Source organism: Pongo pygmaeus, chromosome 3, assembly GCF_028885625.2.
Source record: "Pongo pygmaeus isolate AG05252 chromosome 3, NHGRI_mPonPyg2-v2.0_pri, whole genome shotgun sequence".
Lineage (NCBI taxonomy): Eukaryota > Metazoa > Chordata > Mammalia > Primates > Hominidae > Pongo > Pongo pygmaeus.
Window position 1 is genome coordinate 125601121 of NC_072376.2, and position 14295 is coordinate 125615415.

The 14295-nt window shown below is 42.3% G+C and overlaps 1 protein-coding gene and 1 pseudogene across 6 annotated transcripts in view; one reads left to right on the forward strand and one right to left on the reverse strand.

Annotated features, from left to right (window-relative positions):
* The window catches only part of ANK2 (ankyrin 2), a 683028-nt gene that overhangs the window by 77798 nt on the left and 590935 nt on the right, over positions 1–14295 (forward strand). The window lies entirely within an intron of this gene.
* On the reverse strand, positions 11691–12545 carry LOC129035803 (large ribosomal subunit protein eL8-like; annotated as a pseudogene).

The window sequence follows — 14295 nt, forward strand, 5'->3', positions numbered from 1 at the left end:
AAATTGGTCAGAGCCAGGTATATAGGTTTGAGTAGTTGTAGGTCTATAAGGACTGACGTCTTGGAGGTGGATGGGATTGCATGAAGGCTGTGGTTTTCCATACTTCCGCATGTGTAAGAATCTCCTGGAGGGCTTGTTAAAACATGTTGCAGCCTGGCCACCCTTGGAGTTTCTGATTCAGTCTGGTTAGGGCTCAATAATTTGCAGCTCTAACAAGTTCCCGGGTGGTGCTGATGCCATTGGTCTAACGACTACGTTTTGAGAAGCACCAGCCTAGGGAACATGTAGTGAGAGAAGAGAACTAAGGGTAGGATTTGGGGGAGTGTTCTGGTTAAGAAGGAAGTGAAGGAAGAGGAAGTACTGAGGGATACTGTAAGGGAAGAAAAACATCCTTTCCCTTCTACCCTCCTAAGTTCCCAGCTGGGGCCCCTGTAACAAAAGACTAGCAAGAGAAAAACATACAAATTTATTTAATATAAGCTTTACATGACATGAGAATTCTCATATAGAAGTGAATACTGAAAGAAGCAGAGTCAAATGCTTATTTACTGAATTGGACAAAGAGCAGTAAATTCTGAAAATGCGACGAGACAAAAAGGCTTGAGCTAGGACAATTCATGGTGGAAAAGTAACTAGGAAGGAAAGAGTGAGTTTGACAAGGTTTGTACAGATTTTTCTCAGCCTTAATTCCCCATCTCTTTGGTAAAAATGTTACTTTCCTTCTGGAGTAGGGAGCACATCTTCCATATGGGAATTTTATTTCCTGTTTTTAGGAAGAAAAAGGAAAGGTCAGAACCTTTCTTGCACTTGCTGTTTTTTAAGTGTCTTTAGCTGAAAATAACCCTTGTGCCAAATTGGCATATTTTGGGGTGGCATATTCCACCACTCTTCAATACTTACAGATTTGTCTTAGAGTTTTCATCACATTGTGATAAAAATAGTTGCACATTAAATATGTACATTATGCACATGTATTTGCACATTAAGTAGGCACCTATCAGGGACACAGTTAGGAAGTTTCAGAAGAAAACTAGGGAAAGAGAGAATGCTGTGAATCCCATATATTTGGTCTTTCTAGGAATCCCTCTCTGTTTAATCCCTGAATGGCTTTCGTTTGAGAGTCACCCATTTCATACAGCCCTCTCATTAACTGAGCAGCTTTTACTCATCCCTGAAACAAAAAAGTCAAACCAAACTGATATCCTATGAGTTGTTTCTAAAAATTGAAAGGATTTTAATTTTTCAAACTATGAGAAAAATAAAATAATATTAGTAACGCAAATAACTCAGTGAATGTTGGCATAATGTATTCTTCTTAATTTAGTTAAATTGTTTCCATACACAGTTTTGTTTGGAAGGGTGAGCTACAGCTGATGGGCAATATACATATGTAAGGCTTACATGTGCAAAATCACACAGCGGGAACTGGCTCAAGAAGTACATATTTATTTATTTATTTATTTATTTATTTATTTATTTATTTTTTTGAGACAGAGTCTCGCTCTGTCGCCCAGGTTGGAGTGCAGTGGCGCGATCTCGGCTCACTGCAAGCTCCGCCTCCTGGGTTCATGCCATTCTCCTGCCTCAGCCTCCCGAATAGCTGGGACTACAGACGCCCGCCACCACACCTGGCTAATTTTTTGTATTTGTTTTAGTAGAGACGGGGTTTCACCGTGTTGGCCAGGATGGTCTCGATCTCCTGACCTCATGATCCGCCCGCCTTGGCCTCCCAAAGTGCTGGGATTACAGGCGTGAGCCACAGTGCCCGGCATGTAAATTTTTAAAAAGCCCTGCTAATAAAGATACTGAAAAATATTCAAAGTAGTTTTAAAAAAACACATCTATAATCTTTTTTTGAGACAGGGTCTCGCTCTGTCACCCAGGCTGGAGTGCAGTGGCACAATCTCGGCTCACGGCAACCTCCGTCTCCCAGGTTCAACCGATTCTCCTGCCTCAGCCTCCCGAGTAGCTGGAATTACAGGCATGCGTCACCACGCCCGGCTACTTTTTGTAGCTTGTTTCACCAAGTTGTCCAGGCTGGTCTTGAACCCCTAACCTCAAATGATCCCCCTGCCTTGGCCTCCCAAAATGCTGGGATTATAGGCGTGAACCACCGCACCTGGCCCTGAAATGTGACTTCCAATTAACTATCATTTGAACAAACATCTGTGGAGGATACAATGAAATCTATGTGTAGCTAAGGGTTGGGGAGACTGGGATAGAAGAATGCACAGTCCTTCTCCTTAAAGAGTTTGTCATCTCTCGCTGCTCTGAAGCAGGTAGGTTGATATCTGTGACTTGCTTACCCTTGTAATAATGGTGTCAATTTGAACCAATCGCTGACAAGGGGCGCCAGCCTGCAATAGGATTGTTACCTAGATTATTCGTGTTTGTGTTTAGGGGAATGTGGAATGTGGGAGTGGCTGTTAGATAACCACCCAGTACACCATTGGCTGCAACTACTTTGTTTGTTGAATTTTTTTGTCTGGGGGAAATCGAATGTGTAATAACTTCTGACTTCTCAACATCATCATTTATAGGCAGTACTAGTGCTTTCCACTGATTTCTGACGTGCTGAGCTAGCTTAAACTACCTATTCTTCACATCACATTGGACCTCCAGGGAAATCTAATTTGTACCAAAGTGGTCAGGAATTGAAGTTTGTCCCTGTGCAAGTTTACTATTAGGTTGGTGCAAAAGCAACTTTTAAATATGTCATCATTCAGTTTGAGTGATCCTGCAACCCTTATTTGTTAGTGCTGTTTTCTGGGAGTGCCGAGCCACTCTCTTGGTGAAGTCCTGCTATATTTTTTAATGTACATCCTATAATATATATGTGGGATAAGTAATTTTTTGGATAATTCTGCTTTTTAAAAAAAAGCCACTTTGGCTGGGCGCAGTGGCTTACGCCTGTAATCCCAGCACTTTGGGAGGCCGAGGCGGGCGGATCACAAGGTCAGGAGATCGAGACCATCCTGGCTAACACGGCGAAACCCCGTCTCTACTGAAAAATAGAAAAAATTAGCCAGGTGTGGTGACGGGCGCCTGTAGTCCCAGTTACTTGGGAGGCTGAGGCAGGATAATGGCGTGAACCCGGGAGACGGAGCTTGCAGTGAGCCAAGATCGCGCCACTGCACTCCAGCCTGGGCAACAGAGCGAGACTCTGTCTCTAAAAAAAAAAAAAAAAAAAGGCCACTTTATTCTTATTGACAAAGAAGTACATAGATTTCTCATTTTCCTCTTATTTACTTACACAATGATCTCAATTATACAAATGTATGAGAGGACTCCTCAGATATTATAACTGGATTTAGCACTTTCCTCAAAGTTCTGGAATGTGGAGTACTCTAAATGTTTTATGGACGCATTCACACACGTTTTAATTTCAGGACTGTTCAATTGTCTTCTTGCCTTCACCTGAACATATCCTAAAGTAGGAGGAAAATGAAACCTTTATGATAGAGCCTGACATTCTGGTTTCCAGAAATAAGGGGTTTCTTGCAGGGCATCATTATTTCCTTTTTCCAGGAACTCTGCCAGAAGATGGCATTGTGCTCAGAGCCCCCTCCACTGCACTGTCAATAGAAGCCAGTGAGCCAGGTGTGGTGGTTCACACCTGTAATCCTAGCACTTTGGGAGGCCGAGGTGGGCGGATCATCTGAAGTCAGGAGTTCAAGACCAGCTTGGGAAACATGGTGAAACCCTGTCTCTACTAAAAATACAAAAATTAGCCAGGCTGGTGGTGCGTGCTTGTAGTCCCAGTTACTTGGGGGGCTGAGGGGAAGTGAGCTAAGATTGCGCTACTGCACTCTAGCCTGGGTGACAGAGTGAGACTCTGTCTCAAAAAAAAAAAAAAGAAGTCAGTGAAAACTCTGCAGCACCGGGAAAGCCCATTATCCTCAGCAAGGCTGACAGGAAATGAATTTGCTTCTGCATCTCCAGTCAAGGGCAATGCCATTAAGGTCTGCAAAACTACAATATCGCAGTCTAAAGATTTTTAAATTCTATTGCTGGCACACCAGTAAGACGCTTTTGTTTCAGTTAGACCAAAGGCTGGAAACCTAAGTAACAAAGACACAATGATTATGGTAGAAAACAATTATAATTATGAAATAAACAAGTGAATTCTAATATATGTTGAGTTAGCTGTAGAATATAGGTAACTCTGTATAGTATAATAATTTAATGTATAATATGATTCATATATAGAACAATAGCATATAATTATTGGATTAGTCTATTCTCACACTGCTATAAACATACTACCTGAGACTGAGTAATTTATAAAGGAAAGAGATTTAATTGACTCACAGTTCCAAATGGCTGGGGAGGCATCAGGAAACTTACAATCATGGCGGAAGGGGAGAGAGAGCAAGTGTGTGAAGGAGGAAATTTTAGACATGCATAAAACCATCCAATCTCGTGAGAACTCAGTCACTATCATGAGAACAGCATGAGGGACACTGCCCCCATGATCCAATCATCTCCCACCAGGTCTCTACCTTGACATGTGGGGATTATCAGGATTACAATTCAAGATAAGATTTGGGTGAGGACACAAAGCATAACCGTATCAATTATATAACTCTTTGTTATACTTTAATGACCATAAGTTGAACCCGTTTTTAATCTTTGATAGTATTTTCTTTTTTAAAAAATATTATTATTTTTTGAGATAAGGTCTTACTCTCATCACTCAGGCTGGAGTGCAGTGGTGTGATCACAGCTCACCGCAGCCTCCACCTCCTGTGCTCAAGTGATTATTGTGTCTCAGCCCACCAAGTAGCTGGGACTGCAGGTGCACATCACCATGCCTGGATAATTTTTCATAGGGAAGGGGTTTCACCATGTTGCCTAGGCTGGTCTCAAACTCTCAAACTCCTGGGCTCAAGGGATCTCTGCCTGCCACCACACCTAGATAATTTTTGTATTTTTAGTAGAGACGGGGTTTCACCATGTTGGCCAGGCTGGTCGTGAACTCCAGACCTCAGGTGACCTGCCTACCTTGGCCTCCCAAAGTGCTGGGATTATAGGCATGAGCCACCACACCCAGCTGAAAAGTAAACTTTCCTTATTGAATTTCTGACTTCCATTTCCACTGTCAATGGTAACTAATCGTGTTTTATATATTCTTTCAGAAAGAAAAAAAAAAAAAACAAATTGTCTAAAAAACAGAAATAAGCTCATATTCTTCATTATTTTAATATTAATTATTAATACTATGAAAGAGATTGTCAATCAATTGTAAAGCATGGCCTTATTTGCATCCTGATTTTTAAAAATCATAAAAAACACACAGACTCTATTTTTTTCCAGGTGCTTATTACATAAGTATGTTCATTTTATAAAAATTCATCAAGCTGTCTACTTATAAATATTGCAACATAGAGTTTACTTATAAGTATTTATGACACAAGCAACAAATTTTAACAGTGACTATTTTTGATAATATTAAGAAATTGTTAATTTTTAAAGTGTGATAACAGTATTTGGGTTGTTTTTTTTTTTGAGACAGAATCTCACTCTGTTGCCCAGGCTGTAGTGCAGTGGCGCGATCTCGGCTCACTGCAACCTCTACCTCCAGGGTTCAAGTGGTTCTCCTGCCTCCACCTCCCAAGTAGCTGGGACAACAGGTGCGTGCCACCACGCCTGGCTAGTTTTTGTATTTTTAGTAGAGACAGGGTTTCACCATATTGGCCAGGCTAGTCTCAAACTCCTGACCTCGTGATCCGCCAGTCTCAGCCTCCCAAAGTGCTGGAATTACAGGCGTGAGCCACCGCGCCCAGCCTGGGTTAAGTTTTTAGAAGACCTTATATTTTAAGATATATATTGAAATGCTTACTGATAAAATCTAGGATTTTTTTCAAAATAATCTCATATGTGTTTCTGGAAAGGGGATGGGAATAGAAGTGAAACACTGGCCATGATTTGCTAATTGTGAAGGCAAAATGATTTGAGTCATTATACTATTCTCTCTACTTTTGTTTATATCTCATTATACTATTGTCTCTACTTTTGTTTCTATTTACCTTTTTCCATAAGAAATTGAAACATATTTTCATAAAATATTTTCCAACTATACAAACAGCTATACAAACAATAGTAATGGAGTCAAATAGTGCTTACCTATGTGCCAGGCACTCTTTAAGCCCTTTACATATATTAACTTATTTGATCCTTAGTATACCCCTGTGAGATATATATTATTTTTATCTCCATGCTACAGGTGAAGAAACCAGATTAAAGGCTGGGCTCGGTGGCTCACACCTGTAATCCCAGCACTTTGGGAGGCCGAGATGGGCAGATCACCTGAGGTCAGGAGTTTGAGACCAGTCTGGCCAACATGGTGAAACCCCTGCCTCTACCAAAAATACAAAAATTAGCTGGGCATGGTGGCAGGTGCCTGTAATCCCAGCTACTCAGGAGGCTGAGGCAAGAGGATCTCTTGAATCTGGGAGGTGGAGGTTGCAGTGAGCTGAGATTGTACCACTGCACTCCAGCCTGGGTGACAAGAGTGAGACTCCATCTCAAAAAAAAAAAAAGAACAAAAAGCCAGAATAAATAGCTTTTCTTTTCTTTTTTCTTTTTGAGATGGAGTCTCACTCTGTTGCGCAGGCTGGAGTGCAGTGGCTTGATCTTGCCTCACCACAACCTTCACCTCCCAGGTTCAAGTGATTCTCTTGCTTCAGTCTCCCGAGTAGCTGGGACTACAGGTGTGCGCCACCATGCCTGGCTAATTTTTGTATTTTTAGTAGAGACGGGGTTTCACTATGTTGGCCAGGCTGGTCTTGAGCTCCCGACCTCGTGATTCCCCCCACATTGGCCTCCCAAAGTGTCGGGATTACAGGCATGAGCCACCTCGCCTGGCCTAAATAGCTTTTCTAGGGTCACAGAGTTAGTTTGTGGAGCCACATGCATTCATGTGAACACATGTGTATTCACCTCTTAGCTTAAGAAATAAAACCTATTTAACATAATGGAACACTACTTATATGTTGGGTTGGAACATGAGATTGGTGTTTTTGTATGTCATAAATGCATAAACATTGGCAGTGTCATGTGGTTTAACCCAATATCCCTTTCCAAGTGTATCCTCCATTAACTCTCCAGGTAACAACTCTCATCATTCCCATGCATTTCTTTGAACTTGTACTTCATATGAATGTATACCTAAAAATACATATAATTGTTTCTCATGTTTTTACATTTCTTGATAGCATACTATTGGCATTTTGGTGATTTGCTTTTTGTCTTCAACTTACGTTATGAAATCTATTATGTTGATATATTTTTATTTTATTTATTTATTTATTTATTTATTTATTTATTTTTTGAGACAGAGTCTCGCTCTGTCACCCAGGTTGGAATGCAGTGGCGCGATCGGCTCACTGCAAGCTCCGCTTCCCGGGTCCACGCCATTCTCCTGCCTCAGCCTCCCGAGTAGCTGGCCCCCACCACCACGCCCACCACCCCACGCCCAGCTAATTTTTTGTATTTTTAGTAGAGACGAGGTTTCACCATGTTAACCAGGATGGTCTCGATCTCCTGACCTCGTGATCCACCCGCCTCAGCCTCCCAAAGTGTTGGGATTACAGGCATGAGCCACCGCGCCTGGCTTATGTTGATATATTTTTAAAACGTATTGTGGTATACTCATACTCTGGCATACTATACAATAGTGAAAATACATGAACTAAAGCTAAACTACCTGCTTAGTATCCATTCACGGTATGAGTAAACTCTACCTACTGTTGGACATTTTGGTTGTTTCCAGTCTTTTCTTGTGATAAGCAACGCTTCTACAAATACATATGGCATACTTAAATGAGTATGTTAAAAGCATAAACTCCTATAAACAATGGCAGTTAATATGCTTTTTTGTTTGAGACCAGGTCTCGCTTGCAGTACAGTGGTGCGATCATGGCTCACCACAGCCTCGATCTCCCAGCCTTAATCGATCCTCCCACCTCAGCCTTCCAAGAAATTGGGACTACAGGCACGTGCCACCACCCTGACTAATTTTTTTTTTTTTTTTTTTTTTCAGACAGAGTCTCGCTCTGTCGCCAGGCTGGAGGTGCAGTGGCGCGATCTCGGCTCACTGCAAGCTCCGCCTCCCAAATTCACGCCATTCTCCTGCCTCAGCCTCCTACAGGCGCCTGCCACCACGCCCGGCTAATTTTTTGTATTTGTAGTAGAGACGGGGTTTCACCATGTTAGCCAGGATGGTCTCGGTCTCCTGACCTCATGATCCGCCCGCCTCGGCCTCCCAAAGTGCTGGGATTACAAACGTGAGCCACTGCGCCCGGCCCAGACTGGTCTTAAACTCTTGGGCTCAAGCAATCTGCCCACCTTAGCCTCTCCAAGTGCTGGGATTAGAGGCATGAGCCACCGTTTCTGGCCCTACACTTTTAATTTAATGGATAAAAATGCAGAGCTAATCATCTTATTTTGCTTTATGAACAGATTTGATTGGATTTTATTTTATCCTTTCTGAAAATTTTCCAAGTGGTGCACACTAATTCTCGTGAAAGATTCTCATTTGGTCTTACAGAAAAATATATTTCCTCTTAAGAGCGATTATAAGTGTTGATAGACAAAGCCAACAGTACTTTGTGGTTGAGCTGGAAAATGTTTACTCAGTTTGATGCTGTGGCCAATAAAATAAAACAAGAGGAAAATACCAGAAGTATGGGAACAGAGGGAGTCTTTAAAATTATAATATATTATAGCAAGTCACTTTAATGCAGCTTTGGTGAAACAGCTGCTTGCTCTAGAGAAAATCCATTTAGAAGGTTCTGTGAGCTTGCAGGCTGTGAATGCAAATGATGGAAGAGTTTGTACATCTGGGTTGTTGGTGGGAATATTTAACCTTTTTCACTGCTTACTCTTGGTGCTTCTTTTGCTACCTCCCCTTGATCCTCAATATGTGTGCCTCAGTTTGGATTATTAACAACCCTTCCAATGACCCTCAATGAATGGGTGAAGCTCTTGGCAGTAGTGGCTTTTTCTTTCTTTCTTTTTGTTTATTTATTTATTTTCCTTTTTTTTTTTTTTGAGACGGAGTCTTGCTCTGTCGCCCAGGCTGGAGTGCAGTAGCATGATCTCGGCTCACTGCAACCTCTGCCTCCTGGGTTCAAGTGATTCTCCTGCCACAGCCTCTCAAGTAGCTGGATGACAGACGCCCGCCACCACACCCAGCTAATTTCTGTATTTTTAACATAGACGGGGTTTCACCATGTTGGTCAGGCTAGCCTCGAACTCCTGACCTTGTGATCCACCCACCTCGGCCTCCCAAAGTGCTGGATTACAAGCATGAGCCACCGTGCCCAGACTTTTTGTTTTTTTAAGAGACAGGATCTTGCTCTGTTGCCCAGGCTGAAGTGTAGTGGGTGCGATCATAGCTCACTGTAACCTTGAACTTCTGAGCTCCAGCAATCCTCCTGCCTCAGCCCCACAAAGTGCTGGGATTAGGTGTGAGCCACTATGCCAGACTGGTGTTGCTTTTTATTTTGATTTTTTTGAGACAATCTCTTGCTTTGTTGCCCAGGCTGGAGTGCAGCAGTGTGATCTTGGCTCACTGCAGCCTCTGCTTTCTGGATTCCAGTGATTCTCATGCCTCAGCCTCCCGAGTAGCTGGGATTACAGGCACGCGCCACCATGCCTGGTGAATTTTTGTATTTTTTTGTAGAGATGGGGTTTTGCCATGTTGGCCAGGTTAGTCTCAAACTCCTGGCCTCAAGTGATCCGGCCACCTCAGCCTCCTAAATTGCTGGGATTACAGGCATGAGCCACCACGCACAGCCTATTTTGAGATATCCTATAAACTTTTTATAATGTTGACCAAAACATTTTGGTGTACAAAATCCATCCTTCTACTTCCTGCTGACAGGTTTGATGAAAAAAAAAATAAAAAAAAAACAACAAAATTCATCCTTCACTGTGTGTAAAAATATATGGCAACATGAGGTGTGGGTATAGATCTCCATCATTTTGTGTGTGAAAAAAAGAAAAGATTTAGAAAGCATCAGCTTGTTATATCAACTAACCACCAGAATTTTTTTTTTTTTTTTCTGAGACGGAGTCTTGCTTTGTCGCCCAGGCTGGAGTGCAGTGGCGTGATCTCGGCTCACTGCAACCTCTGCCTTCCGGTTTAAGTGATTCTCCTGCCTCAGCCTCCCGAGTAGCTGGGATTAAAGGCGTGCACCACCACGCCCAGCTAATTTTTGTATTTTTAGTAGAGACAGAGTTTCACCATGTTGGCCAGGATGTTCTGATCTCCTGACCTCCTGCCCACCTCAGCCTCCTAAAGTGTTGGGATTACAAGTGTGAGCCACTGTGCCCAGACACCACCAGAATTTTTAATGCTTTTGGTCATCTGTGACAAATAAGAGTAAAATCAAGCTTTTTTTTTTTTGAGATGGAGTCTCACTGTCGCGCAGGCTGGAGTGCAGTGGCGAGATCTCAGCTCAGTGCAGCCGCCACCTCCCAGGTTCAGGTGATTCTCATGTCTCAGCCTCCCGAGTAGCTGGGATTACAGACATGCGCCTCCAGGCCTGGCTAATTTTTGTATCTTTAGTAGAGATGGGGATTCGCCATGTTGGCCAGGCTGGTCTCCAACTCCTGGCATCAAGTGATCTGCCCACCTTGGCCTCCCAAAGTGCTGGGATTACAGGTGTGAGCCTTCACACTTGGCCCAAATCAAACATTTTTCTTCCTGCTATTCAAGTCACATATATATCTTGCAAATTAATTTATTTCTATTTAATCTGATAGGTACTGTTTTGGTTTAAATTTTGTTAAATATGCAATGGCAAAATTAAAGTAAGATTAGATTAAACATCACTTGTCAGCCTTTTGGCTAAGTTCAAGCATAGATTAGATAAAAAAGACAAAAATATATAGTTGACCTTCAAAGTTCTTCACATGTAAAGACCTCAAACTGTTTCAAAATTACCTTCTGCTACTCCCCTCGATAAACCCTCTATTCGGGGTAGACTTGTGTATTACTTGTTCTTAAAATATGTTACATCAGGCTTTTTTGTTTGCAAGGAAGAGATTCACTCAGATAATTTTAAGATAAAGGGGTTTATTATAAATACCTGGGACCCAGGCTTTGTTTTCTGGTGTCTTCCTAGGGGGTTGCTGTCTTCCTTTCTCCCTCTCATCAATCCTGTCTGCATTCTCTACTATAAATTCTGGAGGGAGATAGTCTGGACTAATTTCCATTGCCCCAGTAGGAAAAGTCCTTTGAGTAAGTCCACTCCATGGGTCAAGACGCAGGCTATGGAGAAGCTGCCCTTGGGTCAGGCCCACTCTGTTCCAATCAGTGGCCACTTCTGTGTAAAGAATGAGTAGCACCACTGTCATGGGTAGGCAGTTCAGTTGGAAGGGGGGCACTTTCTGTGTGACCCTGGGATTGTCATATCCAGACCATGTCTGGAGCATCTCACCTCCCTGCATTTGCTGGCACCTCTCCTTTTTGACCATAGAGTGTTCTCCGTGAATTTACACATATTCTGAACTTAGCTGAAATCTTAATGGGTTAGGCAAAGCCTGTCTCAAATGCCGCAGTCTCCTGACATCCTCCATGTATGATCATTATATGATCATTAATGATTAGTGAGTCATTACAGAGGACACATATTATGTACTACCCAATATATTTTTTTGAAGGAAAATTTGTTTTATTTTAATTATTTTTATGTACAGAAAACTCAACAGTGTACATTTAACCCAGTTTAGTGGCAAGTTCTTTAGCCTTTGCCTTTTTGAGCTTGGCGATACGAGCCACAGACTTAGGACCCAGGACGTTGCCGCCCCAGTGACGGCGGATCTCATCGTATCTGTCATTGTAATTGGTCCTGATAGCTTCCACCAGCTTAGCCAAAGCGCCTTTGTCTTTCGAGTTCACCTATGTGAAGGCAACAGTGGTGCAAGTCTTCCTGTGGACTAGACGTCCCAGTCTTGCCTTCCCCTTGATAATGCAGTAAGGGACCCCCATTTTACGACACAGGGCAGGCAAGAAGACAACCAGCTCGATGGGATCCACGTCGTGTGCAATCACCACCAGCTGAGCTTTCTTGTTCTCCACCAAGGTGGTGGCGGTGTTAACTCCTGCTCGAAGGACAGGTGGTCTCTTGATGGGGACGTCCCCTTTGCCAGCAGCTTTCTTCTCGGCCCAGGCCAACAGTCTCTGCTGCTTCTCTTGCTTTGTTTCTGGTCTGTACTTGTGGGCCAGCTTAAGCAGCTGAGTAGCTGTTTGGCGGTCCAGGGCCTGGGTGAACTGGTTAATCGCAGGAGGCACTTTCAGCCGCTTATAGAGGATGGCTCTCTGCCGCTGCAACCTGATACAGCGGGGCCATTTCACAAAGCGGGTGAGGTCTCTTTTGGGCTGGATGTCCTGTCCAATGCCAAAATTCTTAGGCCTTTTCTCAAACAGGGGATCCACCACTTTCTTAGCCTCCTGCTTCTTCACGACAGCAGGGGCCGGAGCCACCTTCTTTCCCTTGGCCTTCTTTCCTTTCGGCATCTTGGGCGGCGGGAGGAGAGAGTTATTTTTTAAATTATTAATATTATATACTTCATCATCTCAAATACAGCATAAACTCTCTGAGGGCAGGAACCATATTTTGTGTATTTTTATTTCCCTCAAAGTGTTTAGGGCATGGATTCTATGTAATAGATTACGGTTTGGTGCCTTCCGCCATCTTAAAAAAATCACATTTGCTTCTAAGGAAAAAGTAATGTATACTTATTTGCAAGAAAACAATACTTTCATAAAGAAGTTGTTGTGCATGGAGGATGCCCTTATACAATTATTATACTGTGGTAAAATGGAAAGTTCAGAAAGGACTCAAAAGGGATTTGAGGGAAAAATCCCCCAGTCTTAGATGAGCTGAAGCCTGAGGTTTTCAGCTTACTAGAAAATCCTTAAGTGTTAGAAGACTGGAAATAAAGGTAGCTGGGAGAAAGGCATCCTGAATAGGAAGATCAAAATGAAGGTTTGGCTAAAGTGGTACCTGATGACTAGTTTGTTAGAAATTCTTAGAGGAAGAGCGCAGAGAACACCATCTAAATCAGCAGGTCACATGGCTACCAGGGCCAAAGTTATGATTTGAGACCAAGGAGGTAGAGAAAGGCCTTGGAAAAAAAGACTTTTTTAACAGGCTGTAGGAGCACAAAAATAAGCATGCTCATATTTATTAACTAGAATTGAGTTTATTATGGGGAGGAGAAGAAACATGGACTAATAAGGACAATAGTGACCATTGATGGCTTTAAATCAGTGATTTAAAGATGGCCAGTGATTTCCCTCAGGGATATGTAGTATATATCCTCAAGTTCCTGTATGTTCTAGTAAATTTGTGCCATTGATCTCTGTGTTAGGGACCACAGTAGTTGGAATGGGAGAAGGTATGCTGCTAGAGAAGAAGGAAGAATAAGGGATGGGAAAGAACATGAAACAAAAGGTGGAAGATTTGAAGGCAAAACCTCTCTCTCTTTGCATCAGAGAAATGTGAGACTAAACCAAAACGAAATATTACCTTATATCTGTTAGGATGGCTACTATTAAAATAAAAACAAAACCAAAAACATACACACCAGAAAATAACCAGTGTAGGTGAGAATGTGGAGAAATTGGAACCCTTGTTGGTGGGATTGTAAAAGGGAGCAAGCACTGCTTTTTTGGAAGCAGCATTAGAGAGTTATCCAAGATGGTGATAGCAAAGGACTCACTGAGGAGCTCCCCAGGTACCAAAGGATTAGATTTCATTTCTTCTATATGGTAGAGATAGCTTGCTATAGTGGACTACATAGTTTGTCATTGTGGAAAAAAGAGAATAAATAAGAGAAGACTGATTTAGACATTTTGGAAATAAGAAAGGTGATAAAATATTAAATTAACTTCTACTTATAAGAAGGAATTAATGGATTCTTTGTTTATTAAAATGACCACTAGTCAATAAAAATAATGCTTGATAATGTACTAATTTGTCTTCATGATATATCAGGGCTCCAACCAATTAATCTTGAAGTCTATCTTGTTGATTTCTGAGCCTGATGACCAGATTTCTAGCAGAGTGAGGGGACTCACAGAAGGCCTTTCTTTCTAGTCAGGGGCCCCATTAACTTTTCTTTTCTTTTCTTTTTTTTTTTTTGAGATGGAGTTTTGCTCTGTCACCCAGGCTGGAGTGCAGTGGCATGATCATGGCTCACTGCAACCTCTGCCTCCTGGGTTCAAGCAATTTCTCCAGCCTCAGCTTCCCAAGTAGCTGGGATTACATGTGCATGCCA